General features: G+C 45.0%; 1 protein-coding gene across 1 annotated transcript in view; it reads right to left on the reverse strand.

Annotated features, from left to right (window-relative positions):
* Positions 1-13640, reverse strand: part of Cpxm2 (carboxypeptidase X, M14 family member 2) — a 116639-nt gene that overhangs the window by 66375 nt on the left and 36624 nt on the right. The window lies entirely within an intron of this gene.

Genomic DNA, 13640 nt, shown 5'->3' on the forward strand with positions numbered 1-13640 from the left:
TAGTTATCCATTCAACATACAAAAACCCATCTCTTACATACCCATCATGGCAGCGGGCAACATTGATTGTCAGATTGACAAGATCTAGAATCAACTACTTGACAAAATTCTGGGTGGGTCTGGGAGAGTGTTTCTAGATTGGGTTAACTGGGTTTGGAAGATTCACCCTGAATGTGGGCAGTGCCATTTCTGGGCTTGGGTCCCAGACTGAATGAAAAGAGAAAAGTACGAAACACCAGGCCTTATCACCCTCTTCTTCCTGGCTGTAGACACAATGCGACCCACTGCCTCATGCTCCCAATGCCATACCTTCCCACCTGGATGGACTGAACCCTCAAACTCTGGGACAAAATAAACGCTTCTTTCTTTAAGTTGTGTTAGTCAGGTGTTTTGTCCCAGCAATGAGAAAAGTAGCTCATCCACCCACCCACACACCAGGTGCTGGGGAACCTCACCACCCAGGCAGCAAGCAATTACAGCAACAAAAACTGGAGCACAGGAGGCAGGTGCTATTCGGGGACTCAGAGCAAACTGCCATGGGAGCATTTAAGGACAGTTCTACTGAGTCCCTGAGAGCACACAGAGACTCCCCAAAGACAGGAGCAGCGTGGAGCTGGCCCCAAAGTGTAAGTCCTGACTAGTGAGCATCTGTCCATGACCGTTTAACTTGTTTGATGTGTTCACTATTACTCACTAATATGGATAGACATTTTGTACTTGTATTTCCAGCATAGGTCAAATTCATGCTCTGACGTTATCCCTGTCCTCTCACCATTTAAAGAGATAATTCCTTGACAGAATGTTTTTTTAAAAAAAATTTAATTAAGGACATTTGAGTCAAGAGAAGCTTTCTGATTTACTAGACTCAGTCTGCATGAATTCTGTTTTATTTTTCTGTGACTACTTTATATGATTATAGCCAGATGAAAGAAAGTACAAATCTTAGAATGACAGGTCATTTCAGCCTGAAGAGACAGTTCTGTGGTTAAAAGTGGCTGCTCTTGCAGAGGACCAGAATTGGGGTCCTGCAGCCCTTGTCAGGTGGGTCACAACTGCCTGTAACTCCAGCTCCCAAGGATCTGATGCCTTCTTCTGGCTTCCACAGGCACCTATATCCATGAGAACATTGCCTACAACACACACACACACACACACACACACACACCACAAATGAATGTTTTTAAGAAAATAATAAGTCAGTTCATCATCTCTATTTTTCCCATCATCTTTATCTTTGAGTACTGTTTAGTGAACATTAGGACAGACTGGCTTCTAATGAGCAGCCGAATATGAAGTGCAGGCTCCAGCTTTGTATCCCAACTGGGCTCCAAGCCCCATTAGCAGAACCCTAGACCAATCACCACATGAGCTAACAAGCGGTCTTAGTTAGGTTTCTTTTGCTACAATAAACTACCATCACCAAAATCAACTCGGACAGAAAAGGGTTAATTTCAGCTTACACATTTCAGGTGACGGTCCATCACTGAGAGAAGTCAAGGCAGGAACCTGGGGACAGGAACTCAGGACCACGAGGGGTACACCCATACACTGAGACAATGGGGATGTTCTATCGGGAATTCACCAAGGCCAGCTGGCCTGGGTCTGAAGAAGCATGGGATAAAACCGGACTTGCTGAACATAGCAGACAATGAGGACTACTGAGAACTCAAGAACAATGGCAATGGGTTTTTGATCCTACTGCACATACTGGCTTTGGAGGAGCCTAGGCAGTTTGGATGCTCAACTTACTAAACCTGGATGGAGGTGGGCGGTCCTTGGACTTCCCACAGGTCAGGGAACCCTGATTACTCTTCAAGCTGATGAGGGAGAGGGACTTGATCGGGGGGAGGGGGAGGGAAATGGGAGGCTGTGGCGGGGAGGAGGCAGAAATCCTTAATAAATAAATAAATTTAAAAAAAATAAAATAAAATAAAACTACAAAAAAAAAGAATTGAAGCAAAGTCCATGGAGGAGTGCTGCTTATTAGCTTGCTCCTCATAGCTTGCCCAGCTCAATTTCTTATACCACTCACTCCCATCATCCTGTGGTTGACATCACCCTCAGTTCTCTGAGCCCTTCTACATCAGTCATTAACCAAGAAAATGCCCTACAGACTTGCCTATGGGCCAATCTTATGGAGGCATTTTCTTCTTTAATATTTCCTCTTCCAAGATATGTCTAGGTTTGGGACCAGCTGACAAAACCAACCATCACAGCAGTTTCTTATCAGCTTCGAACTTGGTCCATGCATCCCTAGCAAGTCCGGACACCACCCTCAATGACCTTGGAGGCAAAGGGTAGAATGTGGACAGCATACAGTCTTCAACCTGTACTGCCGTCTCAAGCTACCGTGAGTTGCAGGAACTCCTAATCAATACTCCTCAGAAAGTAAGCTTTAAACTAACCAAGACGTCATGGTCAGGTGGCCTTGGAGCTATCGGTGATGGTGATGGTGCAGTCTCCTGAAACCATCAGGAAGCATTTGCACTGCGCTGTGTTTCCAGTGGCTCTGGGTACCGAAGTAGGTTAATCACTAAGAAACCCAGTGTCTGCTGCACAGCATCTCAGTTTCTAGCCCTGACAGACAGCAGGGAGGCGAGATGCCAGGCCTCGGGCTATAATTATCTAGCCACTTCCTCCCTACAGTGGAAGGCAATTATCCTCCTAATGACAGAGATTTGCAGCACATTAATGACCTATAATGTCACAACTTGTGCCCTCTCAAGAAACTAGAACATGCACTTATGTTTTTGTTGTGGTTCCCCGCTTCTCGTAAACGCGTTGGAGACAGCCCTTTAGAGCTCCATTCATGGGGTAGCTCAGACCTTCGCTGAACCTCTGCTAAGCAGCCAGTATAGAAGGGGAAAGGTGTGTGCACCTCACCCCCAGGTACTAGAGCAGAATGAAGTCCACACATGGCACCACAGTGATAGCCACCACCCAGATGCTGGCAGACAGTGTATTCCATGGATGTACAGCACAGGCCCTGAGTCCCAGCTGACATTCTAGATTTGGATAGATGCTCTGGGCCTTGGTTTACAGGTATCTGTCAATGCTAAGGCCATAATCCTTTCTTCATCAATGGCCATCATCAATTGTGAGTTCAAATAACGAATGCTTGCCCAAGACTGAGGAAATGGCTCAGTCAGTAAAGTCTAAGGATATGAGTTCCATCTCCAGGAGCCAAATAAAAGCTGGTCATGGTGTCTGTAACTGGTTTGTAACTGGTCTGTAGCTGGCCTGTAAGTCTAGTGTTTAGGGTAGCGGTAGAGACAGGCAGATCCCTGGAAAACAACAGCCAACCCATTTAGCTGATTAGTAAGTCCTGGGTTCAGTGAGATACCCTGTCTTAAACATAAGGTAGAGAGTGGTAGAGGAAGACACCCATACAGTTAACTGACGTGGGATTCCCCTCTGTATGCTGTGAATACCATTGGTTAATAAAGGACTGCTTTGGACCTCTAATAGAGCAGAACTTAGGTAGGTGGGAAATACTAAACTGAATGCTGGGAGAAAGGAGGCAGAGTCAGAGAAAAGTCATGCAGCCCTGCTGGAGACAGATGCTGGTAAGCCACAGGCGATACACAGATTAATAGAAATGGATAAATTAATATGTAAGAGTTAGCCAATAAGAAGCTAGAGCTAATGGGCCAAGCACTGATTTAATTAATACAATTTCTGTGGGATTATTTTGGTTCTGGGTGGCTGGGAACCAGCTAGCGGCCTCCTTCATCAGTTAACCACCAGCCTCTACACACACGCACACGCACACCACATGCACACACGCACACACACACACACACACACGCACACGCACACACGCATACATTCACGCATGCTCATGTACACACACGTATACCAAAACAAAACAGTGCTTCATAAATGTTAGTTGTCAGAATATTTAAAGCAGGAAAATTTGGCTGGCTAGCACTGACAACAGGTAGAAACATGAGTGCTTTATGAATAATTCCACATTTTACAGGATCCAGGAAATTAGGCCACTCTTCCAGTTCACTGCCATCACATTTTTATCCAACTTAAACATCCAGGAAACGGCTATGAACTCAGAAGAAAGGAGATCGATGATCTAAGGTTCTCAGCAGGTATTCAGCCTGCCCTTCTGAGGATAATGTGGCAATGTCTGGTGGCGCTGGGGGCTATTGCATCTAGGGGAGAGGGTGTCACCTGACATCTGCAATGCACAGAGCAACTGCTGCGTACAGAGCCGCCTGAGTAAAATGAAGCCGTGGACTCTGCTCTAAGGTAAGGCTGACGAGCACTGAGCAATGTGCTGGCTTGGATGCCTACACTGTAGAATCCTAGAAGCCGGGGCTGTCTGCGTGCTCCTCCTCATCAGCTGACCAGGGCATGGGATTGCATTTAAGGTTCCTGGCTTTACCAGCCTAGAAATATTGTTTCTGCTGCCAGTCTCAGTTCGTTCTAGGCACAGCAGCCAGTCAATTAAATAGAGCACAGTGTTGGGGGTTTTTTGTGGGGGAGGAAGGGACGGGGATGTTTCCGGCTGGTGGAGATGACTCACTGGGAAATTATAGCCATCTCTGCAAAATCAATTAGGAACTTAAAAAGCAAGCATCCAGAGAGGTCACCAAATTATTCCACGGGGTAATAAACGGTATTAGCAAAATGCCTCTGAGAAACCAGAAAATGAGAACATTCATCCCTGTGTTTAAGATGCTAAGGAGAGCTGACAGGAGGACTGAGGGGTAAAGGCACCTGCCATAAAATCCAGAGTTCAAATCCCAGGACACGCACGATGGACAGAGAACACTGACTCCTTCGAGTTGTCCTGACTTGCGCTTACCTCCCTGTGTATTAGTGATAAACATAATTTAAAAAAAAAAAAACAAACCTAAAAATAAAGAAGTTAGGGAAACACTTGCTACATTTTGGAAAGCCTCCTGTTAAATGTTGAAAATAACAAGATTTGATTCCTTCAAGTATAAGCGCATCTGAAAAACACCACTAGTATGGTGTAATTTATTTTTTCTACTATGACAGCAAATAAGTTGAGAACATTAATTTTCTCAAGGCCATCAAGTTATACAAGACATTTGCAGGGCACATAAAAGTCTCATTTTTGTGAAGGTTAAATGTGGCTGGAGGTCCGTAGCAAAGAGGCTATCTAATATGACCCACTTGAGAGGCCAGAAAATGCATTCACCTCAGGGTGCTGGGGAAAACATGCTGGGTTTCCTTTGTCCATCCCTCAAAAAAAAAAAAAATCCTCCGAATGAAACAACATACAAAATACAGCTTTAGTCTCTTGTAAAATTCAAAGACACGTGTCTTCCCTAAATCACAGCACATGCAGATAGAGCCGGGGCCGGGAGTCTTTAGTGACAGGAGACAGAAGTACAACTCCCTGACAGAACTCTGAGAACCCAGCCCCAGACTAGCTCAGGAAAGTGCAGGGGTCATGAAGGAGGGGTAGGCGGGACTGAAGTATGCTGGCTTCCCTAGGGGCATGAGGGATCAACTGATCTTTTCTCAACTCCATGGATAACTGGAAAATTGTCCAAAAAAAAAAAAGTCATGAAACCCAGATTTGCGGATCCGGGGCCAGGAAGAAAAGTGTGACAGATTTCGGGGAATGTCAGCCCACAGAGAAGTAAGACAGGCATCTCCATCCTTCTCACCCTTGGCCAGGCTAGAGAGTACCACACAGTTGGACTTAGGAGCTAACAAAACCAACACAAATGTGCTAAGAAACAGAAATGTGCTTTAGGATAATTGTAGCTGGTGTCTCTGGAAGGGGACCTCGCTTGCATAAAGCAAGAACAGGTTACTTTCTGGAAGAAGTAAAGGGCAAGAAGGCACTCTTGAAAACGAGGAATGTGACTGAATTTTAGAAACAAAAATATAAAAAGAAGAAGCTGAGGGAATCTCATAGAAAGTAAACAGCACACAAAAATAGAGAGTTGGGGGGAATTAAAACAGAGAAAGAAATCTAAAATATTTTTTGGGGAAGGAAATCCTACTGAATAAAAATTGTAAGATAATTTTCCCGATCTGAAAGACTTCAGTGTCCAAAACCCTAAGAACACAATGAATAATCTAAGACATGTTACCATCACACTTCATAATATCAGAAACAGAAGGTGCAGAAACCACCAAAGAGGAAACAAAAGCAGAGAAAAGATGGGTCAGTCAATAAAAGCATTTGTCAGGCAAGCAGTGTGACCTGAGTTCGAGCCACAGAACCCCATAAAAAAGCTGGGCAGGACAGTGTGAGCTTATAACCCCAGCTCTGGGGAAGTGGGGACAAATGGAGCCCAGGGCTCTTGGGCCAGCCAGTCTAGCTGAATCAGCAAGTTCCAGGTTCAGTGAGAGACCCTGTCACAAAATATAAGGTAGAGAGCAGAGAAGAAAACATCTGGTATCAACCTCTGCCCTACACATACATGCACACACATGCATCTACGCCCATGAACAAAAACAAAGAACACAGAACAAAGATGCTGACAGAATTCTCAACAGCAGTACTTACAAAAACGGAGAGAATATAAATTCAGAATTCTCTAAAGATCTCTTATCCTAGAATTTTATGTTGAACAATCAACTCATCGTGATGGGATAATAAGCACATATTTACATTCATCAGCGTAAAAAATAAAAATATTACCACCCTTCTTTACAACAAAATAGCCTTACGCTTAGGGTTTTTTTGTTGGTGGTGGTTTTTTTTTTTTTGGTTTTTTTTTTTGGTTTTTCGAGACAGGGTTTCTCTGTGGTTTGGAGCCTGTCCTGGAACTAGCTCTTGTAGACCAGGCTGGTCTCGAACTCACAAATATCCACCTGCCTCTGCCTCCCAAGTGCTGGGATTAACGGCGTGCGCCACCACCGCCCGGCTTTGGCTTTACGCTTACAGTCAACGACAGATGAACAAAAACTCTGGACCCTGTGAATGCCTGCTACTTTTGCTGCCCCCATCCAAACTAAGGATGTAGCACAAAACATTATCAATATAGTGAAGCTTCCCTAATGGTGGGTCTCACCATACACCTCATAGTCTAAAAATGTGACAAGGACGTATAACTTAAAAGCCTTAACGATAAACAGGATGGAATAAATAAAGCCAGGTGTGATCTTTTGCTGAGAAATAGACAAACGTAAGTGACAGGTGATGTTAAGACTGTACCCCAACCCATGACTCAGTCAATGAGAAAAAGGAGGGTGAGACCTGCATTTAGATTATAAGAAAAAAAGTATTCTCTGAACTCAGGGGTGAGAGAGAGAGAGAGAGAGAGAGAGAGAGAGAGAGAGAGAGAGAGAGAGAGAGAGAGAGTGTTTAGGGGAGCTGGGTTATTTGATTCTCACAATCCTCTCCCCCAGATTTTATTGCTCAAGCAGCATTCCCATGAAATTAGCAGAGGGTCTTGTTAGACACAATCTAGAATGCCATCGCAGGTCTGTGAGAAAGGAGCTGAAACCATTTGTCCCTCAGAGAGCTGTTACTAGGAGGGTGACCAGCCCTAGTCCCTCGCTACCAGCAGTGAGATGGGGTCCTTCAGTTCAGAGCACAGAGGGAATTCCAGGCTATGACAGGTTTTCAGCATAGAATTCTCAGAATGATGAAGTCTCATGATAGTAGCTGTACAGATGAATAAGTGAACAAGCCAGGGCTCCTGAAAAGATAGCCACAGAAACACAGAAAGCAAAACCTAGCGAAAAATCACTCATAACCTCAGCTTTGCAGAAAAGTATACTGAAGCCATTTCACAGACTCGGCCTTGGTGTGACGTGAAGGAGGAATCTTTTTAATAATATGAGCAATTCTAGGAAAACAAAAGGTCAAGAAATAAATAAAATAAACTTCCATGCCCCAGAGTTATCATATTTATTGGCTCAATAGGAAGTAATATTTTGGTATCCATAAAAAGGAAAAAGCTTAAGATAGATCTACTTTAAAAAAATTAAGATACAGGGCCAGCAAAGATGGCTCAGCAGGCAAGAGTAATTGCAGAGAAAGCCTGAATTTCATGCCAGTAACTCATAGTAGAAGGAGAGAACCAACTCCCAAAAGTTGTCCTCTGGCCTCCACATGTGAGCCAGTGCCTGCACACATACACACACACACCCCTGCACACATGCACACACACACACACACACACCCCTGCACACATGCACACACACACCCCTGCACACATGCACACACACACACCCCTGCACACATGCACACACACACACCCCTGCACACACGCGCACACACACACACACACATACACACATGTAGTAAGTAAAATTGAAACACTATTTTCATTGAATGCATGAAGAAGGGGGTGAGTATGTGTTGATCATATTCACAAATACTAAGGAAGCAACCACTTCAGCAATAAATGGGAGTGTACAAGAAGTCAGGAAGCATCTGAGGGATAAAACTGAGTTGATAGTCTCATTTTCCATAGCCAGCATCCCAAAGGCACAGCCAAAGGCTATAAATTAATACTTAGCAATATATCCATATGATTTACTAGTACTTATATTCCCCCAAGAAACAACTAAAAGCATCTGGCAGTTGTTCCCCATTCCAGGGCTGGTGGCAGTCAGGTCTAGAGAATATTTCCTGCAGGCCAAGCATCATGTGAAGGGCTTTGCTTGGTGGCTTTTATGGAAAGCGACTCACTCTCCAGACGACATCACTGAGCTGTATCTCCCTTTACCCCCAGACAGCTCTGTGAGGAAACATCTGGAAGCCAATCAAAAAGTCATAGCCAAACAACTGTAACCATTTAGCAAGTCTAAGATAATAGACTTACAACTGCTATTCAGCAGGCACAGCCCAGGGTTATTTATACACAAAACAGTAAAATGAGAGTTACATTTTTAAAGTAGTTTTGTGGGAGGGAAAAAAAATGAAAAGAAACGGTGACTTGTCAGGTTCCCGACAAGTTTCCACCTTTAGTGGTGGGTAAGGGAGAGGCTGAGAGTGTTGGCAGGTGCTCTGATTAGGGGAGCTAAGGAGTTCACTTGAAGCCATCATGTGGTATGACTGTCAGCCCTTCCATGAAACTCTGCAATGAGCCCAAGACAAGCTCAATAAACCCATGAAACTGCTCAGGTGCCTGGGGCGGGAGAGATGGCTCAGCGGTTAGGAGCACTTGCTGCTCTTAATACCCGGTTCCCAGCACCCATCTTCTTATAGACTTGCAACAGCCTGCAACTCCAACTCCAGGGGACCCAATGCCTCCTTCTCCTCTGAGGTCACTTCACACATAGGGCATACACAGAAACATGGATGTAAAAACAAATCTCTAAAAATAAACCGAAATCTTTTCAGGTGTCTATAAACAAAGCATTCTGCACGGGCCAAACCTTGGTCTCTGAAGTCATCTGGGAAAACCGTGCTCACTGATTGTGAGGCCACTTCTAAAATTCAAAACTAATGTCTGAATTTTTTCCCCTGCAGCAGCCAGGGAAGTCCGTGAACAGTCAGGGACTAAACAGAAAACATAGCTGGAAAAAAAAAACCTATTAGGTGCACTAGAAGCATGTATTGTTTTTAAAAATGAGGAAAGGTAGGAAAGATGCTCATTGAGATAAAATGAAAGAATGTTCAACTAAAACCAAAGAACTGCATTGGTCATGATAGTTGGATGTGCATGAAACAAGTTTAATTTTCATAAAGAGCAGTCATTAAGACTGCATGAAATCCCCTTGCTCCATCAATACAGCATAGTGTGGACAGACTCCAAGGTTCACACAAGTGCAAGTCCTTGCCCTGCTTCATCATCAGCTCCATCTCCAAGGTGAGTGATGTGGCTATCCTGGATAGCCGGGATTGAGACACAGAGGCTTCTTTTCAGGTGAAAGAACAGCAACCTTTATTTTGCCCAGCATCCTTTTATACCTTTACTCCTTCTGTGGAGACCCACAGGCCAGAAAGAACACAAACATCCTTGTCAATTACAGACCGCAAGGAAGTTCCCCTGTTGGTCAGGGGGGTGAGGGCAGCTGGATCACAACAGAGAGTAGTCTTTTCTTTCTTTCTTTCTTTCTTCCTTTCTTTCTTTCTTTCTTTCTTTCTTCCTTCCTTCCTTCCTTCTTTTCTTCCTTCTTCTATCCATCCCTTCCTTCCTTCCTTCCTCCCTTCCTTACTTATTTACTTACTTTTTCTTTTTTGGTTTTTCAAGACAGGATCTCTTTGTAACAGTCCTGGATGTCCTGGAACTCTGTAGATCAGGCTGGCCTTGAGCTCACAGATCTGCCTGCCTCTGCCTCCTACCCTGAGTGCTAGGATTAAAGATATGTGCTGCCACCACCCCGCTTTAGAGTGGCCTTAACACTGGAATTATCAACATCAGACCCTGGGTCCTGGAAGCCCTACAGACAAATACTCAGCCAACCATTCTCAAAAACCAGGCTAAAGAGACAAAGCACATAGATAAGCAGAGAAAAGATAGTCATTCACCGTGGCCATGTTGGGAATGGGACAGATAAGGAGATCCACCACCCTAGTTTCCATTCTGTTGCTGTGATAAAATATCATGAAGAAAAGAAACTTACAAAAGGAAGGGATTTATTTCAGCTTACAATTGCAGGCCATAGTCTATTGTTGTGGGGGAGTCAAGGCAGGAACTTCAAACAGCTAGCCACATCACCTCCACAGTCAAAAGCGGAGAGAAACAAACGTATTCATGCTTGCTGGCTTGATTGCTGCTGCTTAACTCAATGTCTCCACTCTTATACGGTTCAGGACCCCCTGCCTAGGAAATGGTGCCACCCACAGTGGGCTGGACCTTCCCACATGAATTAACCTCATTAAGAAGTTGACAAATAAAGCTCACCCTAACTTCCAGGACCACCCCAAATCTGTCTTTGGGATGCTGCCATGATGTTTAAACAGAGGGCAAGAGCGGTCTTGGTTAAGTTGTGGGTTCGACCATCACTGACCCATGGTTGCCTGGGATCCAGCCTTTCCCTTAAGATGTTCTGACAAGTTATCTTGAGAAATCTCTTCCTGGGGGACAAATTACCCCTCTGGCTGGCACCAGGCTTCAGCCTTTTACTTCTCCAGCATGATTTTCCTGTAAAATGTCCAGTTTCTCTTGGTTCGCTGTCTCAATGGTCTTGACATCCAAAGAGAGGGGCACAAAGGTCTCTTTAGGGTTATCGTCATTTCTTCTGGCAGAGTTACAGTCCATCTGTAAAATGGGATTGAAAAAGAATCCCTAGGAGAAGACTGCCGGGTGGCCACACATTCCTTGGACTAAATCATCTACAGACCGTCCATCGCAGAAAGGGAAGGGAACAAAATTCGCTCCGTTTTCTGGCTGAGCCAGCTGCAACTTGTGACTAAATTTACTTTATGATACACCCCCAACTATCCTGTCAAGAGGAGAGCTTGGTCCATTTAGCCTGTTGACAAGTGCTCTTTCAGTGAGTCACCACCATGGCTTAGACATTCTATTTTTGGATTTCATTTTTCCTATAGCTACTGACCCATTTCTTTGCCTGAAGTTCATCTTTCCTATACTTTCCAAAGATCAGCATCTTTTTTCAGTTAAGCTGATGGAACTTACTTAATTCTCTATGTTGTTTAGAAAGTTGAACTCCCTATTCTGAGCAGTGAAAAAATCGTTATTTCTATTCCTCTCCACCTCTTCTCTGGTTCTGTCAAGGTCTAATTTCATCCATTACATTTTTCTTATCATCCGCTTTTGTATTGGCTTTCATTTTTAACTGACACAATAAACAGTGTGCAACTATGGGGTAGAACACGACAGTTGAATACAAATACATGTGTGAAGATGGGATCTGGACACTGGCACGTCTAAAACCACACAAGTCATTTGTTTTCACCAGAAACCCTTAAAAAAATCTTTCTATTTGCTTATTTTAAAATACTCAATCGCTGCAGACCTTGATCAGCCTACGGTGCTGAAGAATTATGTTCACAGTGGAAGCTAGCTCCTTCCTCCTTCTCCTCCCCCCTTCTTTGCCCTCCTCCACTCTCCTCCTTTTCTTAAGACAGAGTATCATTTGGCCCCGAATGGCCTCTAGCAGCTCCTGTATTCACAATGGAAGCTGCTTCTGCTATTGATTATTTTTTAAGATTCACTTTATGTCACTGTGTGTGCTTGAGTGCATACGTGTGTACCATGTACATGCAGATGTCCTCAGAGGCCAGAGAGGGCATCGGCTCCCCGGGAACTGGAGTTGCAACAGCTGGTTGTGAGCTGCCCAACGTGGGTGCTGGGAGCCAAACTCTGGAGCTCTGCAAGAGCAGCAAGCACTTTCCACCCCCGGGCACCTCTGCAACCTCCTTTTCTGCCCCCTCCAATTTATTCTCCTCCCTTCTCATAGAGTGAAGGTGGCCTCAGACTAATTCACTTAGCAGCTAATCCTTCTGCCTCTGCCTCCCAGATCTGGAATCCCAGGTGTGTGCTACAGTGTCCAACCACAAGACACTCCTTCGGAAGAAAATAAGAGAGTGTAGACCTAAAATCTTTTATTAAACACAAACAAACAGAAAACAAATAACAAAAAACCTAAGGCACTGTGAACTATTTTGTACCACTATATTTTTTTTGTCAGAGAAAAGATTTAATTCAGTGTAGACCTAAAATCTTTTACTAAACACAAACAAACAAAAAACAAATAACAAAAAAAAACCATTGCTAAGGTAAGTACTCATTATGAATTTTCCAAGGGAGTCATCGTTTAAAATATCCACTTCCATTATTACCATAAACATGCAAATACCCCAAATTCCAGTGTTTTGGCACCTAGCACTGTGTCCCAGACTGCAGCTTCAAGCCAGATGCACAATGAAGTCCCTTTATGAGAAGAGACAGAAGGGCAAGCTTTGACTCAGAATTATCCTCACTGGGATTATTTTTGCCTCTGAAGCACAGCAGCCCTCAGTACACAGCAGCCCCCAGTACACGGCAGCCCTCAGTACATGGTAGCCCCCAGTATACAGCACCCCTAGTACACAGCACCCCCAGTACACAGCAGCCCCCAGTACACGGCAGCCCCCAGTATACAGCACCCCCAGTACACAGCAGCCCCCAGTACACGACAGTCCCCAGTACACAGCACTCAGTATACAGGAGCCCCCAGTACACAGCAGCCCAGTACACAGCAGCCCAGTACACAGCACCCCCAGTACATGGCAGCCCTCGGTACACGACAGTCCCCAGTACACGACAGTCCCCAGTACATGACAGTCCCCAGTACACAGGAGCCCCCAGTACACAGCAGCCCCCAGTACACAGCAGTCCCCAGTACACAGCACCCCTAGTACACAGCAGCCCTCAGTATACAGCAGCCCTAGTACACAGCATCCCTCAGTACATGGCAGCCCTAGTACACAGCAGCCCCTAGTACACGGCAGCCCCAGTACACGGCAGCCCTCAGTATACAGCAGCCCCTAGTACACAGCAGCCCCAGTACACGGCAGCCCTAGTACACAGCAGCCCTAGTACACAGCAGCCCCTAGTACACGGCAGCCCCAGTACACGGCAGCCCTCAGTATACAGCACCCCCAGTACACAGCAGCCCCCAGTACACAGGAGCTCCCAGTACACAGCAGCCCCAGTACACAGCAGCCCCCGTATACAGCAGCCTCCAGGAAGGGCTTGTGGGGTCACAGTTAAATCTCTTGTGGCCAGCCCATA

Source organism: Microtus ochrogaster, chromosome 8, assembly GCF_000317375.1.
Source record: "Microtus ochrogaster isolate Prairie Vole_2 chromosome 8, MicOch1.0, whole genome shotgun sequence".
Lineage (NCBI taxonomy): Eukaryota > Metazoa > Chordata > Mammalia > Rodentia > Cricetidae > Microtus > Microtus ochrogaster.